We start from the raw sequence: 19,762 nt of genomic DNA on the forward strand, positions 1-19,762 counted from the left end.
TTCCATGAAAATCATAACGTAGAATGTTATAGGCATTAATGCTCCTAACAAGCAACGCGTTTTAAAACATTGCATTTTTTAGTCAAGGTAGAGATAGTATTGATTCAAGAAACTAAATTGGATATTGTTGATTTAGAAGTGTTTAAAAAAAGACTAGGACATCTGAGATGGGAGGTTGTTCCAACAAAGGGGGCATCTAGAGGTCTAGGTATCATATTGGATCTGAGGAGGGTTTCTGTCGAATTCGTCGTTAGAAATAAGTTTTGGCTTTTCTTTGTAGTTAAGATTTTTAGTAGCAACTTGTAGTTTATTCTTTTTAATGTTTATGGACCTATCCCTACTGTGAGGAAAAGAGAAGTTTGGAAAGAGATTGCCCCACTCCTCAACATTCACCCAGACTGGAATTGTATATTAGGTGGAGATTTCAATGCAATAGTTGATCTCTCACAGAAATCTGGGGGTATCAAAAAGGAGCCCCAATCTCTCATTGATTTCAAAAACTGGATCAATCACAATAATATTATGGATATTGGCACAGATAATGGTTTTTATACGTGGACTAATAGGTGATTGGAATTCAACAAGATCAAAGAAAGACTAAAATAGATTTCTATTCAAGGGTAGTATCTTAGGATTCCAATATATTCTTAAAGCATCAATCCTTCCCTTCTCAGGCTTAGATCATTATCAGATCCAACTCTCAATCTCTGAGGACATAAAACAAAATATGTGTCCCTTCAAATTTTAGAAGATGTGGATGAAGAGAGAATTTTGTCGAAATGATAGAAATTTGGTGGAAGGAGGAAAAGGTTTTAGGTTCTAAGCTTTATTGCTTTGTCACAAAACTAAAAAATTGTGAAAAATAAACTTCTACAATGGAATAAGGACTAGTTTGGTAATATCTTTGAGTCCAAAAATCTTATGGAGGAAGAAATAAGGAGACTTAATGATCATGTAATCAAGGAAGGAATGAATTGGGAGAGCTACCTAAAAGAAAAAGAACTTCTGCAGAAATATGAGGATATCATGTCCAAAGAAGAAATTTTTTGGAGACAAAAATCTAGGGAAACATGGCTTGTAGAGGGTGACAAAAATACCAAGTTTTTCCATGCCAATGTTAAGGCTAGGAATAATATTAATTGGATAACCAAAATTAAGAGCAGAGTTGGGAGGATTTTAGGGGATCCAGAGGATATCTCTAATGAAGCAATTTCCTTCTTTTAGAATTTACTTAACTAAGATGCTTCGGATATATAAGCTCAATCTAGCTTGCTTAATAACATCCCCAAGCTTGTTATGGATGAGAAGAATAAGAAATTCAATAGTAAATTTACCTTAGAAGAGGTCAAAGTAGGATAAGGCCCCTAGTCTGGATGGATTTCCCGCATGTTTCTTCTAGGCATGTTGGCATTTTCTGGGTATAGAATTAGTGGAGGCATTGGAATGTGCTAGGAATTTGGGGTGATTCTTAAAAGAAATCATTAATAGTTTCATCACCTTAATCCCTAAAAAAGAAAAATTTGAATGCATGGACGAGTTCAGACCTATCTCTCTCTGCAACACTATTTATAAAGTGTTGGCAAAAACTCTAGAAAATAGATTAAAAATGTTGCTACCTACCATTAGTGTGGAAGAATACACTAGATTTGTCCCAGGAAGATCTATCTATGATGGGGTAACAATTACTTACGAAGCAATACATTCCATTTAGAGGAACCACTTATCTTGTATTTTAGTGAAGCTTGATATCATGAAGGCATATGATAGGGTGGATTTGAGATTTTTTTGCAAGTGCCTAGAAACCTTCGGCTTTAGAAAATAGTGGATAAACTTAATCTTTGAATGTGTCTCAAGCCCTAAGTTTTTCAGTCCTAGTTAATGGGTATCTGAAAGGTTTTTTTGATATCTCTCATGGGTTAAGGCAGGGAGATCTAATCTCTCCCTTTCTCTTTATTATTATGTTTGAAGCCCTAGGTAGAACCATTCATATATCACAAGATTTGGGTAATATTATTGGTATAAAGATTACTAGTAATCTTCCCTTGTTAACCCATCGATAGTTTGTTGATGACACCCTACTCTTCAGAGAGAGTAGTCTTCAAGAAGCTCGAAACCTGAATCTTGTTTTGGAATGGTACTCTAGAGCGTCAGGGCAAGTAGTTAATAAGGAAAAATCTGATATCTTCTTCTTCAATACGAATGCTAAAAGGGAAAGAGGAATCATTAAATTATTAGGTTTCAAAAAATGAAATCTCCTCTATAAGTATTTAGGGCTTTCCTTGGAGAAAGATATTAAGTGCTCAAATCTTTCGGATAATGTACTATCCAAACTTGACCAAAGGTTCCAATCTTGGAAAGGGAAGTGGTTGTCAATAGTTGGTAGAATTATAATATTAAGATCTTCCCTCTTAGCCATTTCCTAATTCCAAATGACACACATCTTGCTAACAGCAAGAGTAAGAAATAATCTAGATAAAAAACTTAAGACCTTTTACTAGTAGGGACTAGAAGAAAAGAAAAAGTTCATAATGATAGCCTGGGATAGAATCTATCTCCCTAAAGAGGCAAGAGGTATTGGGCTTAGAAACTAGGCTAATCAAAATAAGGCCTTAGGGGAAAAGTTGGTTGGGAAAATGTATAAGAACCCTCAACTAAAGTGGGTCAGGATTTTAAACCATAAATACTTAGATGTTAATGATCCAATTAGCATTTTCAGAACAACAAATCCTCCAAAAGGGTCTAGAATTTGGAACTTCTTAGTAAGTTGTAGGGATATAATAATAGACCATTTGTCTTGGAATGTTGGGCAAGATGACCAAGTGCTCCTTTGGGCAGACTCCTAGGGTGGGAGCCATCCTATTCATAGCCTCATTAACAATCAAGCACTGAAAGATACCTTGGAGGCCAGGGTAGGCAAATATGTGAAAGATTACATAGTATTGACTAATAATGATCTGGCCCTTGGATGGCATTATAAATATTTGGATACTTTGAATCTTCCCCATAATGACATTAATCAACTATCAGCAATATTGGAGAGCAGGAAAATTTCCTTTAGTTTACATAAAGACTCACTTATTTGGAATAATACCTCATTTGGGGAGTGTAAGGTTAAGGAAGGTTACAATTATATTAACAATAGTTATCAGTTTCATAAAACTAACTTGCTAGTTACCCTTTGTTGGAATAGATTATGCCTACCAAAAGTGGGGGTCTTTTTATGGGCTGCCATGCAAAATAGGATTCTCACAATGGACTGGTTTAGGAAATTTGGTTATGAAGGCCCAAAAAAATGCTCTCTCTGTGAAAAGGATGAGGAAAATCTAGACCACTTGTTACTAAATCATGACTATATCAATCAATGTTGGTCTTGTTTGATCAACAAGCTGATCTGGAGCACTATTATGCCCAATTATCTTGTGAGCCTCATGTAGGGTTGGCTGACTTATCTCAACCATATCCTTTATGGCTTTCTCTAGATAGTCACCCCCTCAATCCTTTTATGGGAAGTCTGGAAAGAGAGGAATAGAAGGATTTTTAAGGAAAATCAACTACCTTTGGATAACCTACTAAACAAGATTGAAGCCTCAATTATTGAAACTATGAACAATAAGTTGAATAACCTTCAGTGCATAGATGTAACCTTCATTACTAAGGATGAGAGACTTAGGAGAAATTGTGTGGGACTCATTGTCCCATGATTTTGTGGTAAGGGAAGTCGAGCTACCAAATATATTAGAAAGGAGTGTAGATGGATCCCCTCGACTATAAGTTGGTTTAAATTAAATTTCAATGGGCCCTCAAGAGGCAACCTAGGTAGTGCAGGCATAGGTTGTGTAATCTATCATTGGGATGGGTCAAAGGTTGCTAGACTATCAAGACCTTTGTTTCGTGTCCAATAATGAGGTAGAAGTGAATGCCTTAATATAAGGTCTTCTATTTAGTATAGTAATGACCTCAGTATTAGAAAACTGTAAATTAAAGGGGATTCTGCATTAGTCATTAATGCCTTAAGATTGGGTAAGACTCAGCATCGGAGACTCAACAACTTGATAGATACAGAATTGGAGATGATAAAATATCTTAAATCTACCTTAGTGAATCACATTTATAAGGAAGGTAATAAAAAAGCTGGTCCGTTTGCTAATTAAGGTGCTGATGGTGTCTGGGAAGAGAGGATTGGAGTTAGATAATATAGTGCCTATGTTTGGGTTTGGGCCTGGGTTCAAGTGTCCATGATCAGTCTCTGGATGGGGAGGGTTGGCTTAGGTATCCCCTACTTATATACATCTCTTGATCCATTCTTGGGGTGATATTTGCCTTACGATTAGCTAACTCACTAGTTTATGCTCTTTTAGACACTATTATGTGTTGCATTGATGTTTTGTCATTGATGCCAACACTAGTTGTTTGGATACTTTACTGACACCCTTCTGGTCCCGATAGGTTGAGTGGTTTCTGGTTGGTTTGGATCCAACATGATTTGGTAGGCTCTGATATGATTTGGTAATGGAATTGGCTTGTTCATGATACCCATGCTCATATTCAGTAAGTTGGTTTTGGTCTGGTGATCGGATGCTATCCTTCTGTCTTAGAAGCATAGTTTTTGGTTCCGGTGAGGGTTTCACTAGTAGAGATTTTGTTGGAGATCTTTGATGAATTGCACAAGTGGTGTTGGTGTATATTCTGGTGGAGTTTTAGGATGTTGTTGGTGATCATGTTCGAGACTTGGCAGATGGAGATCATTGTTGTAGCATGTGGACCTATACTAGGTCCTAGTTGATCTAGGTTATGGACCGACTTTAATGTAATGTGTAGATTAGACCTCTCGATATTTTTCTAGGATATCTTATGTGTTGGATATTATTTGTTTGGTCTAAGGCCGACATGGTTTGTAATTATGTAATTGGTTTATTATCTGGTGGCCGACCTAATTGCTTATGGTTGTGGGTTTGTATATATAGATGTAAGATCTCATCGTAGATCATCGTGGTTATGTAAAAGGTCATGGTCAAGGAATGTAATGTGTGAATAATGTAATATCATTCAGGCCAAGGTTTTGGTCGATCATTGGAGATCGAATTGGGTTTATGTAAGAGGATTTAGTTCTCTGGTATTGGGCTTAACCGTAATTGTACTTAGGCATAGGAGATGCTATCTTTTGCAGTTCAACACTTCTCCGGATTGTAGTCTAGATTTATACATAGCCAGTGAGGCTCCTTTTGTGATGAACATATGTGCTCTAGGCTATTGGCCTTCCTGCAAGTGCGGGCCCCTCAATTATAATTCACATACTTACTGTAAAAGTATTATCTGACTATGGGTAGGTTTCCCACCATGGTTTTTCCCTTTACCGGGTTTTCCACGTATAAATCTTGGTGTCATGTGGATGGTTTTTATTCTATGATTATTGTTTATGCTTAATTGGTTTAACTTCTATTCTGGCATTAATGTTATGGGTTTTGGTATTAAAGTTTTAAATTTCTAATAGTTCTAGTAATCTATGACAATTGATTCACCCCCCTACCTCTCAGTTGTCTTCTGGTTATTTGAACTATCTAACAATTGGTATCAGAGCTTTGGTCCTCTCTGTAGAAAGCTTGACCACTTGAGGAAGATCCTATGGTGACTAAAAGTTCAAGTTCATCCAGTTCTTCTGGAGCTATCTTTCAAAGGGATATTTCGAGGCTTGATGGAACAAATTACATAGTATGGAAGATTCAGATGGAGACTCATCTAAGATGTCTTGGCAAGGAGATTTTGGAGATCACACAGAATGGTGTCACACCTTATAATCTGGGATCTAAAAATCCTCCTTCGACAAACATGGACAAGGAGATTGAGAATGATTGTAGAGAAATGAAAGCCCTCTTGTGTGTACTTTCTAATCAACAAATAATGGGATTAACTGATAAATCATCTAGAAAGGCTATATGGGATAAGTTGGCGACTCTTAATGAAGGTGACCCTAGAGTGAAGATTCCTAAACTTGAAGGTTACCAGGTGAGATATGAAAACCTGAAGATGGAAGAAGATGAAAGGATTATTGCATTCATGGAAAGGGTAAATGAGATTGTTATGGGGATTCCATGTTGTGGTGGAACTCTGAGCAAATATGAAATTGTTTCTAAAGTCCTGAGAGCCCTACCACCAGCTTAAAAAATGAAGGCTACTATGATTAATGAGTTGGGTAATACATCTGTCAATAGAGATACTTTGGTTGTGAAACTATCTACTTTTGAGCTTGAAGAATTTGGACATTCTGGAGCTATGAAGTTTGAACCTGCTTTTCATGCATCTACATCTACAACTAGTAACCAAGACTGGAAAGCTTTATATGCAAAGTAATTAGAAGATATGAAGAGAGAAGATGATGAGTTTGAGAAACTTGAAGCACTATTTTCTAGAAGAGTACCTAAAGGACCGATAGGAAGTAAGTATGAAGGAAAAACACCTTTTAAATGTTTTGCATGTAATAAGATTGGTCATTTTACATCTAGATGTCCTGAAAGGAATTCAAGATTTGAAGAAAGTGCTACAAGATCATTTAAGGCTAACCCTAGATATCAAGTACAAATACAAGAAAAACATAGACAAATCATGCTACATAGCGGATGAGGAAGGCATTACTGATTCTGATGTTGAACCGACAGAAGACTCTGCTAGTGGTTCCGATAATGGGAAGGAATGGGTGTTCCTAGCTATCAAGGAAGATGATCTGGTAATGGAAGTTAATGTACCTGATGAGAAGGCACTTGCTACTAAATTCAAGACACATATGAATGGGTAATTGACAATGGTTGTTCACATCAAATGACTGGAGATAAAGGGAAGTTTCTATCTTTGCAAGAATTTGATGGTGGTCTAGTTAGATTTGGAGATGACAAAACATGTATGATCAAAGGAAAATGAACTATATCATTGGATGTTAAGAACAATACTGACAATATCTATTATGTTGAAGGTTTAGGGAATAATCTTTTGAGTGTAGGACAATTGGTAGATAAGAGATTTCAATTACAGTTCAAGGATGGAAAATGCAAAATCTTTACTAGATCAGGTTTAGAGATTGCAACCAATACACATACAAAAGGTAATATATTTCATTTAAACTATAATGAGAAGACATGTTTGATTAAACAAATTGATGAGAGTTGGATATGGCATAAAAGGATATGTCATGTGAATTTTGATTGCATTGTGAAGATCAGTTCAACTAAGACAGTTAGGGATATACCTAAGATTATGAAGCCCTATAATCCGGTATGTAAAGAATGTCAAATGGGTAAATAGGTTAGAACCTCTTTTAGGAGTATACAAGATAAATAAAATGATGTTATTGATCTTATTCATATTGATTTGTGTGGCCCTGCTAGAGCTAAAAGTTTTCAAGGTGATAGATATTTCATGCTAATCATTGATGATTATTCTAGAATGATGTGGGTTACTTTTTTAAAAGAGAAATTTGAAGCATTTGAAAAGTTTAAAATCTTTAAGGCTAAAGTGGAAATTAAGACAAGATTGAAGATTAAATGTTTGAGGTCAGATCATGGTGGAGAATTCACATTTGATGAGTTTAATAACTTTTGTGAGAAGCATGGTATAAGAAGACAATTTTCTGCTCCCCTAACACCTCAGCAGAATGGAGTTATGGAAAGGAAGAACAAAACTATCTTGGATGCTGCTCAAAAAATGATGATGGAAGCTAGTCTACCTCATATCTACTGGAGATAAGCAGCGAGCACAACAGTTTATACATTCAACAGAGTACATATCAAAGGAGAAACCCGTAAGACACCTTATGAATTATGGTTTGGCAGTACACCTATAGTTAAGTATTTCAAAAATTTTGGTAGTAAATGTTATGTCAGGAGAGATGATATCATTGGGAAATTTGATCCTAGATGTGACGAAGGCATATTTCTTGGTTATCCTAATGAAAGAAAAGCATATAGATGTTATAAGAAGAGATTGCACATAATTTTGGAGAGTGCTAATGTGAAAGTAGATGAGCTGAATAAAAGTCAAATTAGAGTTTATGAGATGGAACCGACAGTGGAAATGATTATATCTGAACCGATAGCACCTTTGTCGGAACAATGTGTTGAACACTAGTTACTCTGGCAGTATCAAAGAATTCTATAGTAACCGAAGAACAGGGAAGAGGAACAAAAAGTCAGAAGACTCCTAGGTATGTGAGATTGAATCATTCAGAAGATCAAATCATTGGGATAAGAGCAATATAGTGATGACAAGAAGAAGACTGGCAACTAATGAGGTATGTTTAATTTCACAAGTTGAACCGATATCCGTAATTGAGGCATGTAAAGATGAATATTGGTTGAAAGCTGTGGAAGAAGAATTAGACCAGATCAAGAAAAATAACACATGGACCTTGGTTCCTTGGCCTAAAAATAAAAATGTTAGTGGAATGAAATGGGTTTTTAGGAATAAATTGAATGACGATGGTCAAGTTATAAGGAATAAGGCTAGATTGGTTTATAAAGGATATTCTTAGAAGGAAGGAATTGATTATGGAGATACTTTTGCACCTGTAGCTAGGATTGAAGCTGTAAGATTATTTCTTGCTTATGCTGCTTATAAAAACTACAAGGTTTATTAGATGGATATTAAATGTACATTTTTGAATGGGGATCTTGACGAGGAAGTTTATATTGAGAAAATTGATGATTTTTCACTATTAGATGATACAAGTATGGTTTGTAGGTTAAGGAAAGCTTTATATGAATTGAAACAAGCACTTGGAGCTTGGTATGCAAGGTTGGATAAATATCTTTTGAAGCTTGGTTTTACTAAGGGCAGTGCTGATAGTAATTTATATTATAAGATCAGTGATGATGATATACTGATTATTAAAGTATCTATTGATGAAATTATTTTTGGAGGTGAAGATAAGTTATGCATTGAATTTTATAAGAATACGGAGAAAGAATTTGAGATGTCTATGATTGATGAGATGAATTTTTTCTTAGGTTTGCAGGTTGCTCAGACTGACAAAGGTATTTTCATCTATCAAACTAAATATGCTAAGGAATTGTTGAAGAAATTTGGTATGGGAGATTCTAAATCGACAAGTACTCCTATGATTACAAGTGAGAAATTGACAAGAAAAGATGTTTCCACACCGGTAAATCCTACAAGATACAAATCTATGATTGGAGGTATGCTTTATTTGACTCAGACTAGGCCTAAAATTATGAATGTTGTTTGTACTGTTTCAAATTTTCAAAGTGATCCTAGAGAAAATCATGAGATGGTGGTGAAAAGGGTTTTTAGATACTTGCAAGGTACATCAGAATATGGATTGTGGTATCCTAAGGATGATAACTTTACTTTATGTGCATATATAGATGCTGATTGAGGTGGAGATATTGATGACTGGAAAAGTACTTCCAATGGAGCTTTCTTTCTTGGAAAGAAGTTGGTTTCATGGATCAACAAGAAATCATCATGTACTTCTTTATCTACTGCTGAAGCTGAGTATGTTGTTGCTGCTACTAACTGTACACAAGTTTTATGGATGAAGAAAATGTTGAAGGATGTAAAGGTGGACTGTGATGCATCGGTAGTTGTTCATTGTGATAACTCTGTAGCTATTGATATATCAAAGAATCTAGTACTTCATTCTAAAACAAAGCACATATCTATCAAGCTTAACTTTTTGAAGGAAATGTGGAAGAAAATGAAGTTAGACTAGTTTATGTGAATACTAAAGAGTAGATTGTAGATATTTTCACTAAACCTTTGCCCAAGGAATCATTTGAGTACTTGAGAGATAGATTGGCAGCTTCTGCCCCTCTGGTAGAGACTTGATTGATGCAGTTTGGCATCTGTCCGACATGCATTATCTGATATACTATTCATTCTGGCACTGATGTGGGATACTATTGCTTAGGGGGGAGTAGTTAGCTTTTGTGATTCAGTGGTTTATGTTTTTTCTTTGATATTTTTGTCAAATTTTTGGCATTGATGTCAAAGGGGGAGAGGTATTGATGTGAAAAAGACAAAGAAAGAAAAAGAAAAAGTCAAAGAGGGAGAGATATTGACATTCGGTATGTGGGAGATATTTGGCTATCTTCCATTGGGGGAGACTTGTTTGACATTTCTTGCTACTTAGATGTTTTTTACATCTAGTGTTGCCATCAATGCCAAAGGGGGAGATTGTTGGCCATTTGGTGTAATTGATTATGTGTTGCATTGATGTTTTGTCATTGATGCCAACACTAGCTATTTGGTGCTTTACCGGCACCCTTCTGGTCTCGGTAGTGATGAATAATGATGAACAACAAATACCATAACTAGTACTGAGAGGGGGGGGGGGGGGGTGAATCAGTACATACAAAAACTCCTCTGCAATTTATCAAGTTAAAACAATGCTAACCGATTGTCTTCATTACTGAACTTAACTATGGCAATACCAGTTAAACACAGTAAGACTCTAGACAACATAAACCGGTAAAACTAAACACTTCAAATACATTCAATACTTGATAACTACTTCACCCATAAACATATGCATGTGGTATATTGGCAATATCATAACCATTAGCTCTGAATGCATAATCACTCAAACAAAGAATGCTTAATCATCACATGAAAAATGCACAACTCATGACACAAATTTTTCACGTGGAAACCCAAATGGGAAAAACCATAGTGGGGATGAATACCCACAAGCTTGTTTTGAACTCTTTTGAAGCTCGCTCTTTTAGGAGCCTAGTCCGGTTAAAGACTTTACAATAAGGTTCTGCTAGGAATCGATCCTGTGAAAAATCACCCGGTTAAGGAATGACTATATACCCTATTAAAGGTTGAAACCCTGTTAAAGGTTACCTTGCTAGAGGATTTAAAGAACTCAATGAACTTGAGTCACCTGGTTAGAGAATTTACAGTAATCCTGTTAAAGCTACCCGACAAAGGGATTTTCCTTTTGTTGAAATGGTTAGAAGACAATAGGTAAAACTCTGATATGATAACAGGCCTATATGCTAAGGCAGATCCTTTTTAGTTCCTCTACTCTGCAATCACACTCTACAATTTTCACTCACTGGTCTAGCAAGTATCTCATCACTCGGACACACACACACAACTTTTGCCAACACTTACAATAACAAACACCATCGACCTTATAGACAACAATTAGGTCAGTAGCATAAACCCTAAACCCTAAGCATCTTAGGTTTATCATTACAAGCGGTCCAATCCTAATCATTCAAACACTTTGCATAGAATAAAACAATCTCAAATAGATCACAAGTCATTCTGCATCATCCATTATTTCACCACACATAGAAATCAGTAACCCATCACACTTTCTTCTCATACCGCTAAGAAGAATGTTCATTCTCGAGGTAGACATTAAATGCAGTCGATCTTCACATGCAAGATCTTCAAGGAAATCCTTCACGTGCATAAAAATGATGTGGCATTTCGATCTCATCATTATTTCTTAGCTAACTCATCACAAAATATCATTGGTTTCATCACACAAGCTAGATTGCCAAACCAGAAACCCTAAAGCTAAGACTACCAATAGGTAGTCACACTTAGTGAAACCCTGACACCTTCACTACATCTCTTCATACCGGTTGACCTGTACCACTTCCAAGATTCATACTAGTGCATACTGGTGTACCTGCTTGAGCACATATTGGCATCAATAAAAACATACTTTGTCACTGCTTCATCATATGCCAACAGGTAGGTTGAGTGATTTCTGGTTGGTTTAGATCTGACATGATCCAGTAGGCTCCAGTATGATTTGGTTATAAAATTGGCTTGTTCATGATACTCATGCTCATATTTAGTAGGTTGGTTTTGGTTTGGTGATCGAATTCTATCCTGCTTGCTTAGAAGCTTAGTTTCTGGTTTCGGTGAGGGTTTCACTGGTAGAGCTTTTGATGGAGATCGTTGATGAATTGCATAAGTGGTGTTGGTGTAGCTTCTGGTGGAGTTTCAGGATGTTGTTGGTGATCATCTTTGAGACTTGGTGGATGGAGATCATTGCTGTAGTGTGTGGACCTATACTGGGTCCCGGTTGATCTAGGTTATGGAACTTTAATGTAACATGTGGATTGGACCTCTCAATGTATTTCTGGGATATCTTATATGTTGGATATTATTTGTTTTGTCTAAGGCCGACATGATTTGTAATTATGTAATTGTTTTATTATCTGGTGGCCGACATAATTGTTTATGATCGAGGGTTTGTATATATAGATGTAAGATCTCATTGTAGATCATCATGGTTATGTAAAAGGTCATGGTCAAGGAATGTAATGTACGAATAATGTAATATCATCCAGGCCGAGGATTTGGTCAATCATTGGAGATCGAATTGGGTTTATGTAAGAGGATTTAGTCCTTTGGTATTGAGCTTAACCAGAGCTGTACTCAGGCATAGTAGATGCTATCTTTTGCAGTTCAACACTTCTTGGGATTGAAGTCTGGATTTATATGTAGTTAGTGAGGCTCCTTTTGTGATGAGCAGTGCACTCTAGGATATTGGCCTTCCTGCAAGTGCAGGCCCCTCAATTGTAATTCACATACTTACTGAAAAAGTATTATCTGACTGTGGGTAGGATTCCCACCATGGTTTTTCCCTTTACCGGATTTTCCACGTATAAATCTTGGTGTCATGTGGATGGTTTTTATTCTGTGATTATTGTTCATGCTTAATTGGTTTAACTGCTATTCCAGTATTAATTTTTTGGGTTTCGGTATTAAAGTTTTAAATTTCTAATAGTTCTAAAAATTTGTGACAACTGATTCACCCCCCCTCCCCCTCTCAGTTATCTTTCGGTTATTTGAACTATCTAACATTATGTACTCTAGGGTGTTATAGATCTTATAGAAACATACATGTATTTTATACTTAAGTAGATTAGATTTCCTTATACGGGTTCTATTGGATGTAGTCTTCTTCCCCTTTTCATTTAAATATATAATTGCATATAGATATGTACATATAGATGTGTATATATATTATTGTATACATACATATTTTATATATTTAACGTCAAGATAATTATATGGAAATTTAGATTCTTATATATAATCTGGTCATATATATTTATAGAGAATTATATATATTTGTACATATTTATTCATATGTACATAGGTTTTTCACTCTATTGTCATTTTCTTGTTCCTTTTGACACACACACACACACACACACACACACACACACACACACACACACACACACATTTATATATTTATTTATTTTTTATTTTCCTTTATATATGCATATATATATATATATATATATATATATATATATATATCTAGGATATTCTCATGGCGGGGTGTTATTTTGCAGCATAGATTAGCTTGATCTCATTACGTTACTGCCTTGGGATGTTTTTTGAATGATGCCTCACACAAATGATATTAAATACAAGAGTTGATTCTACCCATCTTTGATCCTTGGGTAGCACTTCTCACTGAATGTTCTAGTAGCTAGGGTTAGTGTATTTTAGCTAGCGTATAATTGCATTTGGGTTGTTGGTAGTGTGAGTAGCATTTGGAGCAAAATAATCATGGACACTCCCATAAGGTTAAGAGGTTTGAAAAGGCAAATGGCACTCTCAGGAGAAGTGAAGATCGACAGGCTGAAAGGTATCATGTTTTTCCCCATAATTTGGTCATTAGGGTAGTTACGCGTATCCTTGGGGAGGATTATATCCACAATGATGATAGAAATAGGGCCAATTCAGATATAGCTTCTATGTTTTTAGCTGTTACAATGTATTTTGAACCCAATAGGGAGTATGTCAAGAAATTATGTCATTGTGTCTTTATTAAATACATTTTTGGGGAGCTTGACAGAGTTATGGTAAATATTTATGAGGACCTTACCATCTCAAAGCCGAGACATTATGATTGCTTCATGTGGAAGAATAAACCAGTGCTGCAGTTCCCCATCCTAGAAATAGATGAATGAGAAGATTTTGAATAGGGGAGACCTATCAGTGAACGCAATTGGAATTTTCTAATGTGGCTTTTGCATGTGAAGAGACCTAGCTACAAAAACTAGTTTGCCCTATATTTCAGGGAGGATGGAGTGGATGTAGAAGAGGGGGGCAAGGATATTGGGAATGCTTCCTTTCTCAATGAGGAAGGTCCCTTTGATAGTTTTGCTACTCCAGGCCATGCTTAGCAAGGGAAAAGAATGAAATTTATAGATTAGGATGTATTTGGGCTTCTTAACCTTCGACTTGGGGCCAATTTTGGTTTCTCCATTTAGTTTTTTGGTAGCTATGTCGAAAGATAGCCTCTAAAACTTTGGTGTTAAGACTTGCTCATTTTTTGGCCTCCTTTGATTTACCTCGTTATGGACTGGAATATTGATTCTTGGATAATTAATACCTATAGTTAGTTATAAGGATTACATGTTTTAAATTTCAATGAATTCTATGATGGTAATGCTATTCATGGTTGGCATGGCATGGTTCTTTCACTTGCTTTTGGTTCCCTTGTATTATTTAGAATTTGTTGTAGTGGTATATTCTGAGATCCGTGTAGCATTTCCAAACCTGGTATAATCTCTATATGCTATTGGTATTATGGATATGTTGCATTGGTTTTATCATTGATTTCAAAACTTATCAACACTTATCCTTCTGGAGATCTTTGGTTATGTTGAACCGACACATTATGTTCACTAACAAGTTCAGTGACTTATGCACAGTCACCGGTATTTGGTTCATCGGCAAGTTATATCATACACCGACACTAAGGATGACTTGTTATCATCTGGAGATCACTTGGTTATGTCGAAGACATGGTTTGGACACTTGGTTTTGGAGATTTGGTTATTGGTCTAACCAGGTTGACATATTTGCTGTGACCGGCAAATTGGTCTAGGTTATGGACCGACATGCGTTATCTATTCCAGATCAGCATGACACGTTATGAAGATGATTTAATGAATTAACATTTTTGTTGAGCCGACATGATGCATCACATCTTGACTTACTTGTAATAGATTTTATTGTATTATTCTTAGTAAACCGACCTACACATTTGGTCTTAGGTTTTGGTATATATGTAAGATCTCAATTGTGAGATTAATATGGTGATGGTATATAATAAGGTATTGTTAGGTTGTGATATTCGGTATATGTGAATATAAGCAGAGCTACTCACACAAATATCATTTGAAGATTCAAGGAAGGTTTGAAGGAGACAATCAAAGCTTAACCGATACTGAATCCAGCATTGAAGATGCTACTTTGAGAAGTACATTATCATTGGATTAAATCATTAAATTGTAGTCAGTGTGACTCCCTTTTGTGATTGAGTAGTGAGCTTTAGGTAGCTGGCCTATCTGCATGTGCAGACCCCATTTTTATACACATACTATCTGCAGTAGTATCATTTGATTGTGGGTAAGGTTTCCCACCATGGCTTTTCCCCTTACAGGGTTTCCACGTACAAATCTCTATGTTATGTGTTGTGGATATTGTTTCTCTTTTTGTTTCATGAATTAAGTTTCATCGGTACTATTATTAACTATTAATTTGTTTACCGACATTAAGTTTCATTTACTGATATTTAGTATCAAGTTTGGTTAAGTTATATTTGGGTTGAAATTATTAGACAAATGATTCACCCCCCCCCCCCCCCCCCCCCCCCCTCTTAGTTGCCTCCGGGTCCTAAAATATGCAGTTTCATTTTGTTTAGATTACTATCTTAAGGAAGGTAGATTTGTCCTTTTCAAATTCTCGGTGGTAGATAGCTTCTCTTAATTGCATATGGTTTCTAAATGGTCTTCAAGAATGTTCAAATTCATACAAACTTTGTAATTTTATATGGTAATGTTTTACTATAAGTATTATATATATAATTATATATATATATATATATATATATATATATATATATATATATAGAGAGAGAGAGAGAGAGAGAGAGAGAGAGAGAGAGAGAGAGAGAGAGAGAGAGAGAGAGAGAGAGAGAGAGAGAGAGAGAGAGAGAGATTTTAATTATTTTCTTCGAGGCTCTTTATTATTTGGCACGATAGGTGTTGTGTATTATGGGTATGTATTGACAATGAGAGTGTAATGGAGGATGGCTAGATCCTTGAGTGTTATTATTTTCTTTGTGAAAGTTGTTTCTCGATGGTCTCATCACTAACATGTAATTGGGGTTGAAGTAGTACTTTAGCTGTGGGTATGGATAGGTATCTGTGAGTTCATTTTATTTCGTTGATTTAATTTCCTTTTTTATCCATTGCCTTTGTCATATATTGGAATTTTATGGAACTTTGTAAAGTTTGCTGTCTAATATTTGACCTTGAAATTTGTGATGTTGGATGTTATGCAGGCTACCTCACCTAGGTCCATATACGAAGTTAATATAGGCTCCTTAGGGACCCAATCTATTCATACTTGGACTATCACTTGAAGGGATGTTTGCAGGTTACTCCTCCTTTATGGAATGTTGAAACATGAGGTTAATAATTCTTTTGTAACTGTCCATTGTATGGTGACGTCCTTGTATGAAGGATTATGTAACGGTATGACAATTAGCCATCTTTTGTAACTTTTATTTATTTATTCCACGATCTATGACCAAAGGTTTTCTTCTTGGTTCTTTCCTCTCGGTATGCTCACTTGAACCAAGATATGTAATATTTTATTTAAATAAAACTATTTGGCTACGACCCATTATCTATCAAAAAAATTCACCAAGCCTCTTCTAGCTTTTTCCTGTTTAATTTAATATTTTTTATTTATTTAAATTATCATTTCCCTAAATCAAATAAATATTTTATTTATTTAGTTTGTCCTACCTCTTATATTAATTAAATAAATATTTGCTTATTTAATTATTTCATTAGTTTTTTCCCTCCATGACAAGCGTCATTCATCTCTTAATCTACCTTTAACTACCTCTCTAATATTTTCCTATTTTCTATACCCACCCTTTGATCTAATCCAGCCATTTATCCTTCATCTCTTATTCCTAGCCCTCCATTTTTAGGGTGTTCTCTATAAAAGAGATCATTTTTCTATTCTTTCATATTTTAATCAAGCACAAGTACCTACACTCTATCAAATTGCATACACAACCACATCTATTCTCTATTGAGCCCTTGTGCCAACAAAAAATATGAGAGCACCATAATATTAGGAAAGATCAATGAAAATAAGAAACAATGGAGATCAAAACCTTATGAGCATGTGAAGGTATGACATTTCTATTTGTTGTTTGCATAGTTTAAGGTTCTTCATTGGTGTATGTTGGTTTCATTGTAGAACTAGGTTTATTTGGTTGAATCACTTAGGTTTGACAATATTTTAGTTTCCAATTACAACATATACACTTTGTACCTATTGGATGACAATGAGTCCTTTGGTAGCCTGCACAGTTCTTTGTATCTTGCCTTGAGATTGTACTTCTCAGCATTGCAAGTATGTTGTATCTTTAACTAAGGTTGTGCACCTTAGTTTTGTAAGTCAATTTAGGTGGAGTGAGATCCTTAGCCTTGAGCCTAAAACATTGCAATACATTATTCATATTCTGAGTGTGATCCTCACCATGGTTTTTCCCTCTTTTGATTTTCCACGTAAATCTAGTGTTCTTGCATGTGTTGTGATTTGTTCTTTCATAATTGCAAAGATAAGTTAACTTGATTATAAGTAAGTTGTTTTAAGATCTATACTAATTCACCCCCCCTCTCAGTCTTGTGGTGTGTTAAACATATAACATGCTTACTAAGATGACTCAATAGAGTCTCAATTATATTTTATCATTCCTTCTTAGCTAAGAGTCTCAATCATCTAGGAATGAGCTATTCTAATTGGATCCCCTATGTTTGGATTTTCCATTGTGGTTTTACTAGCCTTTCTCTTCCAACATAATGACGGTAATAACGATTTTCTACTTCCCCATTGACTATATCTAAAGATCAAATTCCAAAACCAAATTGTTCATTTGAATAATCAAGGAGTCATTACATTCTTCCTATGTTACTTGGATTATCACTTGATGCACTATTATTACTATGTAACAATTACTAGTACCACAAGTAGTGGTTAGAAACAAGGTAATGTCTAGCCTCTTCAATATGCTTGGCTATTTCATACATGAGCATGGGTACTAGACTATAATAGTCATTTCTGATATGTTTCCAAAGATTTAAATTCATATTAACAGTTACATTGACATATGTGTGTGTGTGTGTATTTATATGAATATGTATATATGTATATGTATATATATGTAGCCTCATATATGCATACATACATATATATACATATACATGTACATATGCATATACATATACATGTACATGCACATGTACATATACATATGCATATACATATACATGTACATGTACATGTACATATACATCTACATATACATATACATATACATATACATATACATACATATATATATATATATATATATATATATATATATATATATATATATATACATATATATATATACATACATACATACATATACATACACACACATTATTAATAAAGCTAATTAAGTTGGTTGAGTATTAAGTTACTCCCAAACCAAAATTTCATTACAAATATATCATTAAAATATAAGTACAAGTCAAAATATATAGATAGATTTTATATTAAAGTTGATTAATATAAAGAAGACAACCTTGACTAGACCAATTGGTTGACAATGAATTGATAACTTAACCATTACTAACTTGACCATAACAACTCTAGTGCAACTAGTTAAACCTTAAAGGGTTACTTATCTCAAGGATCTTGGCAATGATGACAACTTTAACCTCTTGCCATGTTTGGGCCCCTCTCCCAGATGATACTCTCCCTCCCTTCTCTTAGGGTGATAGAATGTCTTGCATCCACTTAGACATACAAAGGTAGAACTAGACATAATATTTTTACTAGACAAGGTATGCATATGATGAATCATTAATTGCTAGAATTAATATTATTTATTCCATAAATTCATCAAGCAAATATTTTTAGTAATTTTAATTAATATCACCATATTTCTAATTATGCAATTTAAGAAAATGTGAAAAATTTCATGAAAGAGGGATGTAATGTATGTTTAATGGTTAAGGTTGGTTGGTGGTTTGGGTTTTCATTGTATTAAGTCCTTTGGAGAATTGTATTTGTGGAGCATGACATGTGATGCATGGATTCATGCTTGGACACATGAGAATGCATTAGAGGGCTTTGATGATTTGAGGGTATTCATTGTAACTTTGTAAGTACATTGTATTTCTTTATGACCGATTAATATGATGGAGTGGATGATTTTGGAGGTTGGGTTTCACCCTCATGATGCTTTTCCTAGGGTATATCTTGTGTTATCATACAACTTGTTAATTTGATCTTTGCATAATGGTGATTTGGTAAGCTTGTATGCATGCTTTTATCTCATGTGTTATGTAAGAAATTTAGTAAATGTAACTGGGTATAAGAATTATTTTCTAACAATAATGAGTGATGAACCCTTAAAACAAAACCCACTAGCCACTTAAATAGAAAATAATTTTTCATCTAGAAGAAACTCATTAATAAATGATTTTCTCCTCTATGAATACCATTATCATGGTGGCCATTACAATTGACTGATCAAACAATTATATCAGCCTCTTCTTACAAAAGGTGATGATGCCATCTGCCCTCTCTGCTTCTTCGGTTGGAATCACTAGCTAACTTGGTTATTAAAATAATCATGGAGGAACTTTGGGACTAATAATCCTTATACTATAGATCTTGC

This window comes from Cryptomeria japonica, chromosome 8 (genome assembly GCF_030272615.1).
Source record: "Cryptomeria japonica chromosome 8, Sugi_1.0, whole genome shotgun sequence".
Classification (NCBI taxonomy): domain Eukaryota; kingdom Viridiplantae; phylum Streptophyta; class Pinopsida; order Cupressales; family Cupressaceae; genus Cryptomeria; species Cryptomeria japonica.